Below are 18211 nucleotides of genomic sequence, written 5' to 3' on the forward strand. Positions count from 1 at the left end.
TTTCTTTAGGGGGAAAAGATTGAGATACAGATAACCTTTGGAAGCTCGAATAGTTAACTTTTTAAAATAGTCTAGTTCTTACCTTTGGGATAACAGTCAAATCAGGCTCACTGTGCCCCACTGCTCCTGTGATTGACTACCCAATCTCAGTTGGTGCCATCTTCCCACTAATTTGAAATGATGCCTGTTCAGTGATCCAGAATGTCAGGAGAAAACCTGGTCTCAGAGATGTAGAACATAGTTCTGGTAACTAAAGGAATTCAGTTTCTTACCTGGATTTGCTAGTGTTGATCCATGATTGTGATGAGTTATTTAAAGAATAAAGGATATCTTATTTATCAGTTTATATTGATGATGTTTATCATTTTAATGCCTTTTCTTTTTATTTTACTGAGGAACACATAAAACAAACATGAATACCTAAAATGTTAGTGGTTGGCACTTTTAAAGATTTAGTGTGTGTGTGTGTGTGTGTGTGTGTGTGTGTGTGTGTGTGTTTGTATACATGCGCACGCGCACCAGTCTGAATCTAAGAAGCGCTGCCATCATGCTGACGTCAGAAGATGCCATCTTCTACCACTCTCCAACTCTTCTTTTGAAGTACGGTCTCCTGAACCACAGGCTCGTCCGTTCTTGGCTGAGCTGGAAGCCAACAAGCTGTTGTGCTGCGTACTGCTGTGTCTACTCCCCTTTAACTTGGGTTACAGGCTGGCACAGGACACCTAGCAGTTATGTTCCTGCTGAGAACTAAATGCTGGTCCTCAGCTACAGAGCAAGCGCCTCGAAATGCTCGGCCATCTCTTCACACAAAGGCACAGCCATGGTCATCATGGTGGAGAACTTGACCACTCTATAAACAGATCCCATTCCCAGTAGCAGACGCGCATCATTTCCTTCCAAGTTCCTTCCAGCCCCAAGCAACTATGAGTCTGCTCTTTGTGTCTGCATTGACTTACGATGGCCATTTTATATAAGAGGAATTATTCATTGGCCCCTTGTGACTAGGATCTTTTCTCTAGCACAATACTTTCAAGATACAACCATATAGCATGTATTATTATCATATTTCTCGTTGTTATTCAGTAATAGTTTATTGTATGGGTATACCATATTTATTTTGCAAATTTACAGATACCTGCATTCACTCATTTTTGGCTATTAATGAAAATTTGGTTATGAACATGTGAACAAGTGGTTATCTAAGCATATTTAATTTTTTTTCTTTTAGGTTAATAACTAGGAGTGAAGTCACCAAGATACAAGTCTGTTTATTTTATAGCACTACTAGGTCATCCTGTAAAGGACTTTGCATGTTGCAACCCCACTGAGTGTTCATTGGACTCATTTCTGTAGACTCATATATTTGAAAGCTAGCTGGTAGTACTATTTGAGAAGTATTAGGCCTTGTTGAAGGAGGTGAGACACTGAGAGTTGGCTTTGATATTTCAATAGTCAATACCAAGCCCATTCTTGCTTTCTAAGCCTCCTGTCAGTGGATCTAGATGTCAACATTCAGCTACTGCTCATTGACATGCCTGCCCACATTCCTGCTTGCTTGCATACTTCCCACCATGATGGTCATGAACTAACCTTCTGAGACTGTAGGTGAGCCTCCAATGTAATACTTTCTTTTATCTTGGTCATGGTGGCACTTTATAGCAGTAGAATAGTAACTAAGATAGTTGCACTTTCTGCATACCTCCAAAAAAAAAAGCTATGGGTTTTCTGTTTGTTTGTTTGTGCTTTATAAACCCTTGTGAATGCCATGTACTATCTCAGTGACTTTTCTTCCGAACTTTGCTCATGATTAGTGATATATTGAATGGAGATTTATATTTCTTCTTTGGAGAAATATCTGTCCAGCCTTCAAGTTTGGAGTGGTTTGAGAACAATATCTTTGTGGAAATTTGAGACTCTCAAATTTTTAATATAAAAAATACTAAAATGGAAAATATTATAATTCCAAAGATAAGATTTTTTTCACTCCATCTTTAATTTTATTATATGACATGATATATGCCATCTAAAGAGGAGAGTCAGACCACTTCACTGTAAGCTCTGAAAATGAATATCTGCATCAGTCATTGCTGAGTTTAAAATAATAGATATTAAAAATTAATTTATGATGAACTAAGACATCCCTTGCCAAAAGCACTGATATTTTACATTCTTTTGGTCAATTATGAAATGTTTTCTATATCCACAGGCTACACTTCACAATTACTCAAAGTAATAATACATTTTAATCATTGGTAACCTAATCAAATAGGGTTTCTATTGACCAAATTATATTCAAATACCATAAATACAAGGAAAATAAATAATATAGAAATCAATTTGAAAGACCTGAGTTTTGTCCTCTTTTTATGTTGAAGTGAGAACCCGTTTCTCAGAAAGTGACAGTAATTGGAGATTGGACATTTATAGTCATTATTAAGTTAGAGTTAAGCCATTAGTTTAGGCCATAATTTATTGTTCGTGACCTTAAAGAACAAGAGGTTAAAAATAAAACATAGAGGAAAGTTCATGAGAAGATGAAGAGAAAATATAGCTAACTCCAGGCCAAAAAGAGAGGACCCTGCCTGCTCACAATTTCCTAGTTAAGCTCTGCAGGACTAGGAAACATACAAATTGTGTTGTTGGAGTCAACCGCTCTGTAGGGCTTTGGTAAAGTCATCCTAAAAAATAATATTTAGCATACACTTTAGAGCAAGGAGGGGAGGATATTTGCAATTGACTGTTATGGCCCCATTGGCTCTTATCTAAGAGGGCTAGTTGAGATTTTACCCACTACAAGAAACAAGCACATTTAAAGAAAATATACACTTGCTCTTAATCTTATTTATCTCAGCACCCTGGGGACATCACTTTAGTTGAGAGATATTAAGATTTATTTTAAATGGACAAAGTTTTCATCTAAGTTTTTGATAGGTAATGTGAAAGACAATGTTGCTTTTGGGGTTAGCATTTAAATATACGGGACACAGTAGTGAAAGGATAACCGAACTTTCTCCTTCTTAACACTCCCAGAGCACTCATTTTACAAGTAACTGCTACATCATAGAGCTATCAGGCAGTTTTGAGAAGTCTCTACCTGGAGGAATAGTAGTCTCCAGATAATAGCTGAGTGGTAGATTCATGGAAGCACTGTGGTGTCAGTCAACCCTTTGTCAATGATCTCATGAATGACCCTGAATATTATCCCATAACCCATATACCCTCAGATTTATGCTTAGCAAAGAAAATTCAAGAACATACATAATTATTTTTTAATGAACTAAGTTTAGGGATAATTTGTTGCACAGCCATGCCTAGACCAATACACAGACACATGTAATAGAATTGCTGATTTCAAATAGGATTAGAGAAGATCTCACCTGTCTATACCCCTCTTCCTTGTCACTCAGCTATGGACTGTAAACCACATTGGCACAGCCACATGGACTTATGGAATGTATACTGTGACTGGTGCTTGAATTTATTTGAGCTAATATTAATGATTGGGTCAGAAATATCTTCCTAAAAGATCAGAATGAATCTTATCTCCAACATCTTCCTTTCTGTTTGGTTTTTCCTTTAATAGATAAGAAAAGTGATTATACAAAAATTGAAGAAATATAGCATCCCTTTCAAGAGTTTTATACTTAAATGGAAGCTCTTTGATGTTCTACTCACTGTGTTTGGCCATATTGAATACACACCTATATGCATGTTGAAAAATGGAGTTATGACTCTTCATCTTTAAAATTCTCATTTATGGTCAGTGCTAGCTATCTATATGATATAGTAAGGTCAACATTCAACAGCGGTTATGTTAGTGTTTGCTAATTAAAACTGGAAAACTATCCATCTATTCTAAGGTTCAAGATTTGGCTTGTTTACTTGGTTTGGCTTGGTTTGGACTTTCTTCGGTTTTGTGCAGTGCCTCATTGAGCAACCCATGGCCACCAGTTGAAAATCTCATTGTTGCAAATGTTAGAATTCTAAGCATATGGCACTATAGCCATATAGACAATTATGTGACTGTAAACAATGATAATATTTATATTTGAGTTACTGCTCTGTGGTAGAACCTTTGTCTGTTATTCGTGAGGCCATAGATACCCATTCACATAGCAAGAAAAATATGAAGGTATTATTTGTACCTTAAGTCATTATTGGTATTTTATGACTTACATTTGAGTATGTTCAGCACCATTTGAATATGTACAACGCTAATGCAAAGTATCATGTGGTAAAAGTTTCCTATATTTCTTTTAGGGATTGGTTTCATTTTTTCCCTCGATACAAAAATAGTCAAACTATATTACTAAAACTAAAATTGTAAGCTAATACAAATTAAAGAATGTATAGAAATGTATAAACTGAGGGATTTGTCTTATTTCCTTGTTCTCCATGCCTTTTAAATTCTTATTTCTATTTATCTCATTTATTATGAATCTGAATTTTTCCTTTGGGATAAGATAACTCAAGTTCTTTCTAGCAGTAGGTAAGAGACAAAATAGCACACTCAGCAAAGAAAGTTTTGTTTCATTGGTTTGTTTAAAATAAAGTAATTGATAGTATTGGAGAGGATGAGGAAGCAATTTAATTATTTATTTTGAAAGTAGTTTTAAATGGTGGTTATATATTAATAAAATATAAATTGCAATTCAAAACCCTGGACATTTAGGGATTTTTGTTGTTGTGCTATTATATTTTCTGTCTGTACTTAGTGTCTTTGAATAAGAAGTATAACTGAGACCTGTAAATAGGACTCCTATAGGCTTAAGGATAATGCATTTGTATAAAGCTTTTCTAAGTCTTTATACTGAGGACCAGGAAAAACTTTCTATTGCTTCTTGGATTGAATCTTATTATAAGGTCAGGGTATACTGACCAGGGGATCAGCTAGAGACTTCCTGTAAATCATTCCTAATTTGAATAAATTAAGGCCAGCATAGCATCCGTTTTTCTTAAAGTCAATTCTTTTCTGTCCTGCTCTTAAGCTCTAACATCCTCTTTCTAAAGAGCAAACTCTCCATGCTTATTTAATCCATTTTCTGTACTCCTCCTGGCTGCTATTAATTTCACAATGTATTTGCTAGAGATGCTCGCATAAATTTAGTTGCAATTGAAAGTGAAAAATAATAGAAAGAAACTCAGAGATTTCAGGTTGCCCTGCTTTTTGTATAAAATTGAAGTAACTTTTGTGGCTGGGCAAGGCGACTACTGAAGTTCCATTCAATAGTGTTTTGATGATTGCCCAGTATTTATATCACAAACTTTATTAAGCTGGTTAATGATGGGAAGAAAAACACATCACTGGGAGGGGATGTATTTATCTCTTTCTGAATTTGTCTCTCTGGGATCAAAGTCTCCTTCCTTTCATTTCATAAATCATACAAATATATATGGCAAGACAAAAGTGCAAAAACTAAAAATGTTAGCACATGCAGGTCCTTATTGAGTACTCTGTTGATTACAAGGCCTTTTGAACAATTTCATTAAGCTAAGTAAAGTCCTCTTATCACTTTTTAACATGACAAAAATTATCATATATTTTAAATAGCCAATTCTGTGCAACTCATCTTAAAACCCAAGGAAATAGCTATATGAAATAATATTAGTACTTTAAGGATAATAGATTATAACAATGTATTATTTCAACTTAGGTGAGGTTATTTTTATATAAAAAGCACAGTACACAGACATAGTTAAACAGAAAGTTCTTAGAAATTGAAATACAGATGTTTAGATTTTACTTTAATTAGGAAGAACCAGAGGTCCATATTGAAGAAAAAATAACTCTATTTTCCCTAACTTATATTTTTATTCAAATTATATCAATTGCAGCTCTTCTCAGTCCTCTGCTCCCAATCCTGCACTTACAAATCCCTGCCATCATTGCTCCCTCTCCTCCTCAGAGAGAAGTACCCCTCTTGGGTACCACTCCATCCTGGTACTCTTAGTCTCAGCCATATTAAACACTTTCTCTTCTACTGAGGTCCCACCAGAAAGTCCAGTAATGGGAAGGGAATTCAATGGCAGGCAACAGTCAGAGACAGCCCCTATTCCAATTGTTAGGGGACCTACCTGAAGACCAAGCAACAGACCTGTCAGAAATGTGTGAAGGACGTAGGCCGAGCCCTCGCATGCTCTTTGGTTGGTGGTTTACTCTCTGTGAGGCACCATGTGACCAGCATACTCTGTGTGTATTTTTGTGGTATCCTTGACCACTCTGACTCCATCCATTCTATCCCCCATACTTCTAGAAGATTCTGTGAATTCCACCTGTTGATTGGCTATGGGTCTCTGCATCTATTTTCATCCACTACTGGACAAAGCCTCTCAGGAGACAGTTAATGATAGTTTCCTGTGTGCAAACGTAGCAGCATATCATTAATAGTGTCAGTGGTTAGCTCTTTCCTATGGGATGGGACTAAAGTTGAGCTAATCACTGAATGACTGTTCTCTCATTCTCTACTCCATTATATCCTTGCAGATTTTGTAGGCAGGAGAAATTTTTTGAAGGTTTTGTGGGTGTGTTGATGTCTCCTCCTTTCACTGGAAGTGCTGCCTGGCTACAGGAGGTGGCCACTTCAGTCTCTATATTTTCTTCTGGTAAGAATCTCACCTAGGGTCACCCCTACAAACTCTCTATTGCCTCCCCAATCCCTGTTCTTCAGTTAGGTCCAGAGATGCGACTCCCCCAATTGATTTCCATTTTTATTTCCAGCCCTCTACAGCCCCCTATCCCCATACCTTATCACAATCCCCATACCCCTCCTTAATTGGGAATAATTCTATTTCAAGACCCAGCTATACCAATCACTTCTGGGCATATACCAAAAATATCCCACACTATTGCACAGAGACACTTGCTCAACTATGTTCATAGCAGCTTTATTAGTAATGGCCAGAAACTGGAAACAACCTAGATGTCCCTCAACTGAAGAATAGATAAAGAAAATGTGGCACATCTACATGATGGAATACTATCCAGCTATTACAAATGAAGACATCATGAATTTTGCAGGCAAATGGATGCAACGCGAGAATATCATCCTGAGTGAGGTATCTAGACCAAGAAAGATATGTATGGTCTGTATTAAATTATTATTGGAGATTAGTCATAGAGTCCAGGATAACCAGGCTACAATACACAGATCCAGAGAATCTGGGTAATAAGGAAGGTCTAAGGGAGAAGTTGTGAATCTCACTCAGGTTTAGTCATCAGAGGTGGATGGAGAGAGGGAAATAATGCTATTTAAATTGTCATGTTCACGGAAATCCCTAGAAATACGAAGGTAGTTATGTCTGCATGCAAGACTGGGTTGTGGCTTGTGTGATGCACCTAAGCAGTGCTTTCATGCTTCACAGCCATGGCTGTGTGTCATCATGTTTATCCAGTTTATAGCCAAACTCGTTTCTATTGTTCTGTAGACAGAAGCTTCAGGTTAAAGCCATTATTATGTACTGTTTAGTCTGTTGCTATTAACTCTATGAGAAATGACAGTGTAAGGAAGAACGATGGTGATATATAGAGTCAGGGGGAGGGAGGAAGGGATAGGGGGCTTGTGGAAGGGAAACTAGGAAGAGGGATAACATTTGGAGTGTAAATAAATAAAATAGCCAATAGAAAGTGAAAAAAGGAGAATTTTCATATGCATTTGGATTACATCATCCCCCCAAGTCCTCCCAGATCTCCCTCCTTCCCCACAAATGCAACATTGTGATACCCCCCTTTTTTAAGCCACTGAGTTTGATTAGTGTTCCCCATATATTCTTCAATATGTAGCTTTCCACTGAAACTATAAGCTGTCAAAAGCTCCTCAACTTTGGATTGGATTGCATGACAACCTCTGCTTTCCTCGCTGAGATTATGTCTGGCTTTATCCTGTGCAGGGTTTGTGCATGATGTTGTATCCCATGTGAGTTCAAATGTGTATTTGCAGGGCTGTGTCCAGAAAACACTGTTTCTCTGTTGTCATTCATTGTCTCTGGCTTTTCCAGTCTTTCTTCTAAAAGGAATCCTTATAACTGGGAGAAGGGATGAAGATATAAATGTCCCATTTAGTGCTGATTAGTCTACATGAATCTAAAACCATCCTGCAACAAAACAAAGGCTTTAACAGATTTTACTTATATATTTGCCCCTATCCCAAATATATTTTTATAATTTAGAATATAACCAGCCTTTTTCTTGTGAAAAGTAGGTTGATATTTTATTGACTCAACAAATATCTAATAATAGCCTCTAAAGTTCACACTTTTATTCATAACTCGTGCACAAAAACTCAAATGTGTTCCACAGCTGTGAGCCTATGTGTGATGACTCTAATCATAGAGTTGAAAACTCTGCCTAGAACTAAGTTACACAAGGACTGTTAAAGCAAAACCAGGATTTTGACAGCAATGCTCACTTCTGAAGTCAATTATAGCCAATTCTGGCTTAAAATAATTAAGAATTCTATGGGCATTTAGAAAATTATTACATTCTGAATGTGTCAATGCAATTTAGAGTTTCAAAGACTTAAAGTTTCAAAGACTTTACATGGGATTTAACCTTTTAAATTCCTAGAAAAATTGAGGCCAGTTAGTAGTTTACACTATGGGATTGTTATTGAATTTTAAGAATCACGTGAGTTGTCTCTCCCTGCTGCTGTAATCATGTTAGTTCATTATGTGGACTGTCAAATTTTCCATGTACCAGGAATTTTGTGTGTGTATAAATATAAGGTATAATCACTTTAGTGCTCTCAACATAGTGTCAACAGACAAGCCTTCTCAATAGATGACAGTAACTCACAAACTTATTGTTTTCTCAAATTTGCATGCTCAGAGACAATGGCTTAGTGTCAGTTGGAAGCTCAATAAAGGCTTTCCTTGTCCTCTATTAACAGAAACTGGTTTTTAATATTTTGTTTAGGATTTCATACATAATACACTCCATTTACATCATTCCACCCTTTTATTTTCATACTACAACTCCACTAAAGTTCATGACCTCTTCTTTAATTCTTATTCACACACACACACACACACACACACACACACACACACACACACACACATGCATGTACAACTTACTGAGCCAAATCAATGTTTCTTGTATCTACATAGCTTTAAGGATGAACACTTGGACTTGGCAGATGCATTGGGAAGCTAGTGTACTGGTTTAAAATATGCTTGCCCAGGAAGTGGCACTATTAGGGGGTGTGGCATTCTTGCAATAGGTGTGGTCTTGTTGGAGGAAGTGTGTCACTGTGAGGGTAGGCACTGAGACCATACTTCCTAACCACATGGGAGCCAGTCTTCCGTTTGCATTCAGGACAAAATATTGAACTCTCAGTTCTCCCTGTACCATGCTTGGCTGGGCACTGTTATACCCCTGCATTGGTGATCATGGACTAGACCTCGGAACTAATCAGCCAACCCCAGTTAAATGTTGTCCTCATAAGAGTTGCTTTGGTCATGGTGTCTGTTCACAGCAGTAAAATCCTAACAAAGACAGTTTGTCCCTCTTAGCAGATTCTTATTCCCTCAAAGGCTACTAACTGCCTGTAACTCTTCACCTAGAAGTTGGACTTTGGGAAGTTTGCCTCCATATCTATTGGCATGACATGTCAATTAGCATGCTCTTATGCCCATTTTATCTAGGCAGACATATTGTTGAAAGTCAAAATATGTAATATCCCTGTTGTGTCCAAGAGATACTATCTTACAACAATTGTCTCTGCCTTCTTAAAATCTTCTGTCCCCTCTTCTGTGATGTTTCCTGAGCCTTAAGTATAGGGACTATGTTGTAGATATCCTATTTGGTCATTGATAATGGTCACCAATTTTCTCCACTGTGAATAAGTATAGTTATCTGCAATGGCCTTCATCCTGCTGCCAAATGAAACTTCTTTGATGAGGGGCCAACGAGAGTTGCAGTTATCTTTAGATATAAGGATAAGTATTTAAAAAACAGCTGAAAACTATTTTAACTTAGCAGAATTAATAGTCTTTTCCTCTCTAGGGTCTATAAATTTTCCAGCCATATGTTCTTGATTAGGTTGTTAGTACACAGCATGAATTTCCTCCCAATGAATGGGCTGTAATTCCAATCATGCAGATCATGTTTTCTCCAAAGATATAAGTGTGCTTATTGCACCTTTGGAAATACCTTACTGAACTGCTCGGCATTGTGGTTTCCTTGTTTTGCAGTCTGGTGAGACTGTTGTTGACCTTTTCCCCTGGAGGGTGTGCATAATAAATACCTCCCAGCACTGAGAGCTCAGTCCTGAGGAAAGAAGTTTCCAGCCCAATACTAGATTGATTTTTGCACCTTCCAAACAGGACATGATCACTTCCATCTCAATGTCTTAACTTTCTCCAATGCTGAGTTCTTTGATGCTCTATGTCTGAGATCCTGTGTTTCTCAAGAGCTACAATAGCCAGAAGCTAGAAAGAACCCAGATGTCCTTCAACAGAGGAATGGATATAGGAAACATGGTACATCTACACAATGGAGTACTACTGAGCTTTTAAAAACAATGACTTTATGAAATTCATAGGCAAATGGACAGAACTAGAAATTATTATCCTGAGTGAGGTAAGACAATCACAAAAAACCATACATGGTATATACTCACTGGTAAGTGGATATTAGCCCAAAAGCTTAGATTACCCAAACTACAATCCACAGACCACCTGATGCCCAAGAGGACAAATGACCATACTGCAGATGCTTCAGTCCTTCTTAGAAGGAGGAACAAAAATATTCATAGGAGGGGATATGGAGACAAAGAGATTGAAGCAATAGTCCCTCAGAGCCTGTCTCACCTGGGGATCCAGCCTATATACATACAGCCACCAAACCCAGACAATATTGCTGATGCCAAGAAGGACATGCTGACAGTAGCCTGATATAGCTGTCTCTTGTGAGGCTCTGCCAGAACATGATAAATACAGAGGCAGGTGCTCACAGCTAACCATTGAACTGAGAACAGGATCCCCACTGGAGGAGTTAGAGAAAGGATTGAAGGAGCTGAAGGGGTTTGCAACCCCATAAGAACAAAAATACCAACGAACCAGAGCTCCCAGGGACTAATCCCAAGAGTACACATGGACAGACCCATCTCTAAGCTGCATATGTAGCAGAGGATGGCCTTGTTGGGCACCAATGGGAGGAGAAGTCCTTGATCCTGCTAAACCTGGATCCCTCAGTGCAGGGGAATGTCAAGGCAGGGAGGCAGGAAGGGGTGGGTAACTGGGTGGAAAAACACCCTCATAGAAAAAAGGAGAGGGGGATGAGGTGGGGAGTTTATGGAAGGGACACTGGGAAAGGGGATAACATTTGAAATGTAAATTTTTAAAAATCCAATAAAAATGTTAAAAAAAAAGAACTTACAAAAATGGCTTCCATTGGCTGCTAAGAACTTTTCTGTAAAACTTTGTTCTTAACTCTACCTGTCAGGCACATGCTTCATTGTTCCCCATGCTTCTCTCAGCGTTTGGCACTTGTAGCTCCATAACGGATGGAAGCTTAGTTTTGACAAAAGTTCACTTGTCCTTTTTTTCTCCAGCCTGTGGGTAGTCATTTCATGCATTTCTTATTTGGGCATTGAACTGTTTTATGCAGATAATGCACTGTATATTTCAAGGTCAACCAAAGAATGTAAAGTAGGATTAGCATACAGTGCGTTATGGAGTGACCCATTGTTTAGGTTTTGAGCAAGGGCTCAGTAATGGTTTACTGACTATAATAGTTCACTGCTGATTCAAGAGCTCTGTGGTATGCAGGTTAAATTATACAAATTACAGATTGGAAATAAACAAGGGAGGCAGAATAGGTGGTGGGCAGAGATAATTATGGAATATGTCAAAATACATCTTTAAGTTCAGTGAATTTTCTTTTAAGAACACTCTCCTGTCAATTAGCCACACAGACTCATCTCAGCCTAGAGCAGTCTCTGGCGTTGATTCATTCGTTGTTTTATAACAATACATCTTTTACATTTTGTGTTTGGCTTCACTCTGACTTCTTATGTGGTTTATGCATTATGTAATCAATAAAACCGTGATGCAAGGGTTCTGTTCTGAATGTTTCTACAATGATGACTCTTATTTTTAAAGTTAAAAATGCAGATTAGAAGATAATGAGATAGACCAAAAAACAAAGTTTATTTCCAGGAATACTTAGACAACCATTTCCTTTCAAATCAGCCATTTCAAATATGTGGTTTTACAGTGTTTTCAACGCCAACATGGTTTAAGTTAGATTTTCTCTTTTAATCATATTCTGTCTGATCTAGATGTGCCAGCTAAACACAAAACTCCCTATGGAAGCTGTGGTCACCATAGCAACCAGATCACAGTTTCCAATATCTGTGTAATGAAGTGCTGACATGTTTTCTGCTCTGGGTGCTAAGTGAAGGTTTGTTTCACTAATTAGGTGGCAAAAACAATTAATCCCTTCATGATTAACAATGTCACAAACTCCGCAATAGACAAACCTGAAAAACTTTCTTAACTTGTATTTTGTGCTTCAGAGCAGTAAAAGATAAGACATCTGAAAATTCCTTTTTCTGACTAGTAGGTAATTATTGAACCCTCCAACTCATACCCTTAGGATGAATTGAATATTAGTCTTTTTTTGTGGTGAGCTCATGTGACTTGCAGGCATAAAAAGTAGTTTTAATGAAATCCTTATACCAAAAGAATTAGTGTTATAATTCACAGTAGAGGGGAAGTGCTGTGAAAGAACTAATATCATTGGTCAGCCGTGGTTTAGTGACTTACACGTGATAAGAATAGTTGGTGTAGAGGCTTATCTACAGATGATGTATTGCCTCTTCTCCAGGGAAATTTATCCTTTCATTCTAGTTTCTATTTTTTTTAAACAATTGAAACATCTTTATTCTTTGGTCAATCAGACATCACAGCTCTTGCCCTCTGCCTCAAATTGTCCTCTTCAGCAATGATGCTCTAATAAAATGTCAAGGTCGATGATCAGAAAAAGAAAATGAAAGTGAGGTCTATGTGTAAATGCTTTATTTTGCATTCAAGCATAAACATAGCCACTATTTAGTCAAGGATGTATGCGGAGACCAATACCTTGGTTGAGCCTTTCTATACACCTTGGTTGAGTTTTGAGTTCAGAAGCAAAAATGTACTTTCAGGTTGTGCGGCTGATAAACAAATAAATCCCCACACATACAGTTATAACACACCTCAACGGTTTTAGTATGTAAAAATGGCAATTATTACTGTAAATAATAATAATCAATATAAAATGTTATAAGTGAGGCTACATATGCTGTTATATGAAATAGGCTAGATAGGAAAATAACACGGGCTACTACATGAAATATCTATGTGTCTGACAAGTTATATGATATATATGATTCAGAAATGCAGGGGAAGGAAAGATTACTTTCAAGTAGATTCAATGGATACGTGATTGTGATGAACACAAAGTTTGGGAGGCTATAATTGGAGCTCTCATGACTAAGGCGTTAGAAACAGGGCATTAGCAAATATTTTATAAACACAATATGGTTGGGCTGGAAATAATTATTAGACAGATGAGGGTGAGACTCGAGGACAATCTAGATAGATCATACCTTGGGGCAGGGTGAGTTGTAAACTTCTTATTTTTATTTTTGTTTTTGTTGCTATTGTTTTTTATTTGAAGCTGTGCACTTCGGTAAAATGACTAAGCTTGCCAAATATAAGACAAGCTCTTTTGTTTTCCCTTCCTTCCTCCCTCCCTCCCTCCCTCCCTCCCTTCCTTCCTCTCTCCCCCCCTCCCTTCCTTCCTCTCTCCCTCCCTCCCTTCCTTTCATCCTCCCTCCCTCCCTCTGTCCTTCTCTTTCTCTCCTTCTTTCTTTCTCTCTCTCTTTCTCTCTCTTTCTTTCTTTCTTTCTTTCTTTCTTTCTTTCTTTCTTTCTTTCTTTCCTTTTTCTAAGTTTGTATTCAAGAGTGGATACAGCATCAGCATGCTATCGGCACTTAGCTCAGATTTCCTACATATGTCAAAACATGTCTGAACATTCTCATTGTCCCAAATCCTAAAGAAGATCCCTTATTACCTTCTCTTGTTTTATATCTTAGTACCCACTAAATCATCTATGAAACTTCGTTAGAGCTTTGTCTGCTCAGAGGTAACTACATAGAGTTAAGTGCATTCCATTTGTTTTTTATCTTTTCTTTTTTTCTGTTGCTGGAGTAACTCAACCTGACAAAAACAAACTGAGGACAAAGGTTTTTAGTTTAGCTCACAATTCCAGGTTACAGTCCATCCCCAACACAAAGTTGTAGCCACTGCCTCTTGAGTCAGTTGGCCCCATCAAAATCACAGTAAAAGACAGGAAGAAAAATGAATGCATACTTGATTTGTGCCTGTGCTTCTTTCTCCACTTTTATGCAGTCCAGGATCCAAATGCAAAAAAAATGCCACCTAGTTTTCAATAAGTCTTCTCCTATCAAGGAATACAATATATATATCAACACATACCCACACAGGTCCACCTCACGGATACTCTCCTCCCGGGTAATTAATTCAAGATTATGTCAAGCTGATAATTAAAATTAATCAAAACAAGTCTCATCATGTTTTAAAACACAATTTTACTTTTACTGTTAAATATCTGTACATTCATGTCTCTGGGTGGATTTGTGCACAGGAATCCATGTGTCCTTTAAACCCAGAAGAGGATGTCAGGACCCCTGGAGCTGCGGTTGTAAGCGGTTGTGAGCTGGCTAATTTTCATGCTGGGAACTGATCTCAGGCATCCTGTGGTTTCTGAGTCAATTCTTCAGCACAATCAAAATGTTTTATGAATACAATACATGTGGTTTAAAGGATAGCTTTGGAAAAGCAGAGGGTCTGTTATTTTGAAACGCAAATAAAGAGAAGCCAAGTTTGGGAGCATTGTCAGTTTACTTATAGCCTCTTCCACTTCAGCATATAGGCTTTCACACATTCCTGAAGCGCTGTACCTTCAGCATTCTTCACACAAGTGGGAGCAAAGTATGGTTAAAGCAAAGGAAAGTGATAACCATTGGCTTCCTCTCTCATCAAGTCCATGCTCACCAAGGCCAAGCTTGCCTTCAGTTTCTCCCTGCATGGAGATAAAGTAAATTCATTAAAAGAGATATCTTTTCAGACAATGTTATGGATACTGAGTTATGTTATTTGGATTCTCATTATGTGGCTTATGTGATAGAGCATTGACACTTATATTTACACTTATATATTATAATCACCTCTAATAAATTACTCTCACAAGCAGCTCAATTAGGTAAAGACAATGTGCGATATCAGAAGACTCATTATAAACTGTGATGCTTGTGTGTTTGGCTCATGTGTTTATGCGACTCAAGCTTCATTTACCTGGTTGCTTTCTAAAGGGAGGCAAATGTTGCTGGAGATGGCAAGTCAATAAAAGCCACACAATAACATTGCATAATTAGTCTTGAAATACACACACAGGCACACACACAGAGGTACACACACACACACACACACACACACACACACACACACACACACACACACACACTGTTGAAAGTGTCCTGAGCCCAGAGGAGTCTATATTAGGGATCAACAAATCATGCAGGCTGTAAAACTCTTCTCTTCTTCCACCCCCCATTCCTTGATCACAATGCATGTGACAAGTTCTTAAACATGAACATGTAAAAATATCCTTTATCGTTTCAATTAATCTGCCTAAGTGCAAGAACAAGCTTTCCAATTTTCAAAAATTTAATTGCCTATTGTGAGTGCCATAAAGTGGTATATCACATAGGGAGAATGAACTGCCACAGCTCTACATTGGAGAAAAGGAACTTAGACAGAGTCCTAGGTTTCTTCACATTACTTTGTGGTGGCAGGTGCCTGGGGAGCTGAGTCTGCATTAGAATGTTCTCAAACACTTCCAATACAAAACCCCATCAGCTGTGGCTTTAGTATGAAAGGTACTGTGCATGCTGAGAGGTCTGCTGGTGGGTGGTTGCAGCAGAAACTGATGCTTCTTTGCTTTTGATGCTCTTGTTTCCTTTTTCTTGCTTTTTTCTCTTGCATGACTGGAAGATGAAGGTAGCAGCACTATGCCTCAGATTAAAGGGTTATCTCTGCACCCTTTTCAAGGAGGCAATCCTTTAGCAGCTCGCACGCCATAAAATTAACTCCTATTTTGCAGCCCCAAACCGAATCACTTGTCTATTCTAAAACCAATTGGAGGTATTATTTTTATGATTCTCTCCCCAGGGCTGGGAACATGGTTGGTTAAATAAAATTGCAGTCCAGGAAGGTGGGAGATAAAGGCATTGATTACTGTTGACTGTTGGGTTCTGTTATATAAACAACTCTTTTCTTAACTTTCATGGATTTGGTTTCTTATATTTATCCACATTGTTATCAAAGAACACTTGTGCAATTTTATGCTTTTAGTGTTAACACCTAGGTTGTCTCAATTGTTTCTCCTACATATTTATTTATTGAAAATAGATTTTTCTCACATACAATATATCTCAACCAGTTTCTGCCTCCTCCTTTCCTCCCTTCTTCCCCAGATCCACTCCACCTCCATTTCCCTTCAGAAAACAGCAGGACACCAAGAGATAACAACCAAATGTAATAAAATCAAGATACAGAAGCCCTCATGTTTAGGTTGAATATGCAACTCCATAGGATAGAGTTCCAAGAGTAGTAAAAAGAGTCAGACATATACCTTCTCCCACCGTTAGGAGTCCTACAAAAACATAAAGCCAACAGCCACAGTCTGTAAGAAGAGGACCTACTGTAGACCCATTGGGAGGCCCGTGTGGTTTAGTCTGTGTGAGCCCACGTGACACCTGCTTAGTTGATTTGATGGATTCTGTTCTCCTGGTTTCCTCCATTGCCTCTCACTCCCACAATCTTTCCTGTTCCTCTTCTGTGGGCGTGTCTCATTTGGATTTTTATAACCACTCAAAAAAGACAGCATTTCTTTTTTAAAAAATTAAAAATAGATTCTTTTGCACACAATATATCTTGATTATAGTTCCTTCCTCTCACTTTTTCCAGTTACCCCCCCATCCCCTCTGCCTCCTTTACAGATCTAATCCCTTTCTGTCTCATCTGCTATAAGCAGCTCAAAGTACCTACTGCCATTAACCAGTTCACCAAGGCCCTGGACAGACAAACAGCTACCCAGCTGCTTAATTTTACACACAAGTACAGGCCAGAAACAAAGCGAGAGAAGAAACAAAGGCTACTGGCCTTTGCCGAGAAGAAAGCTTCCGACAAAGGCGGTATCCCAACTAAAAGACCACTTGTCCTCCAATCAGGAGTCAATACAATTACTGTCTTGGTGGAGAACAAGAAGGCTCAGCTGGGCGTGATTACCCCGGAAGTAGACCCCATCCAGCTGGTGGTTTTCCTGCTATATATTAAAGATGGAGTGCCCTACTAGATCATCAAGATGTGCACTGCTGTTGCCTTCACGCAGGTTAACTAGGAAGAAAACGATGCTGTGACTAAGCTGGTGGAAGCTATTAGAACCAATTACAGTTACATACGAGGAGATTCACTTCCACTGGGAAGGCAACGTTCTGGGTTCTAAGTCATTGGCTCGCATGGCCAAGTTGGAAAAGGCAACGGTTAAAGAACTTGCCACTAAACTGGGTGAAATGTACACTGTTAAGTTTTCTATACATAAATATAGTTACAAAATTTAAAAAGAGAAAATAGTAGATTCTAAAAGAAAGCAACTACCTTAGAAAACCAGTCATGATGGCACTTCCATTTATCAATCCTAGTACTGCTTCTCAATATAAATTGGGAATCATTTTTCTTTGGATTGATTGACATCAGCAGGTAGACTAGTTTTGAGAATTATGATGCAAACACATAGATAATTCTAAATATGTACTTTATATATTTTGAAACAAAGAAAAAGTTGTTTTGTAAAATAGGTATTCTAAGAATATTCTTTGTCGGGAGCCATTCTGAGCTATGCAGTCACAGGGCGCTCAGCGCTAAGGTGGCTGCTGTAAGATTATGAGATTGTTGGACAAAAGCCTCTCCCAGAAAGATTCTGGGGAGCAATCACAGGATGTTTCAGCCTGAGCAAACACCGAATGTCCCTGAGCAGATTCCTGAGAAGGGCTCGACCTTTTCAAAGAACATGTCCCCGGAAGACTGTTGCCTCTTTGTTTAAGGTGGATGTCTTGTAGTTTTCTGATTCACGTTATATCC

General features: G+C 38.1%; 1 pseudogene; it reads left to right on the plus strand.

Annotated features, from left to right (window-relative positions):
* The first annotated feature begins 505 nt into the window (after window positions 1–505).
* LOC134480684 (large ribosomal subunit protein eL8-like) lies at window positions 506–17691 on the plus strand (annotated as a pseudogene).
* Window positions 17692–18211: the final 520 nt, after the last annotated feature.

The sequence above is a fragment of the Rattus norvegicus genome, chromosome 10 (genome assembly GCF_021556685.1).
Source record: "Rattus norvegicus strain SHRSP/BbbUtx chromosome 10, alternate assembly SHRSP_T2T, whole genome shotgun sequence".
Lineage (NCBI taxonomy): Eukaryota > Metazoa > Chordata > Mammalia > Rodentia > Muridae > Rattus > Rattus norvegicus.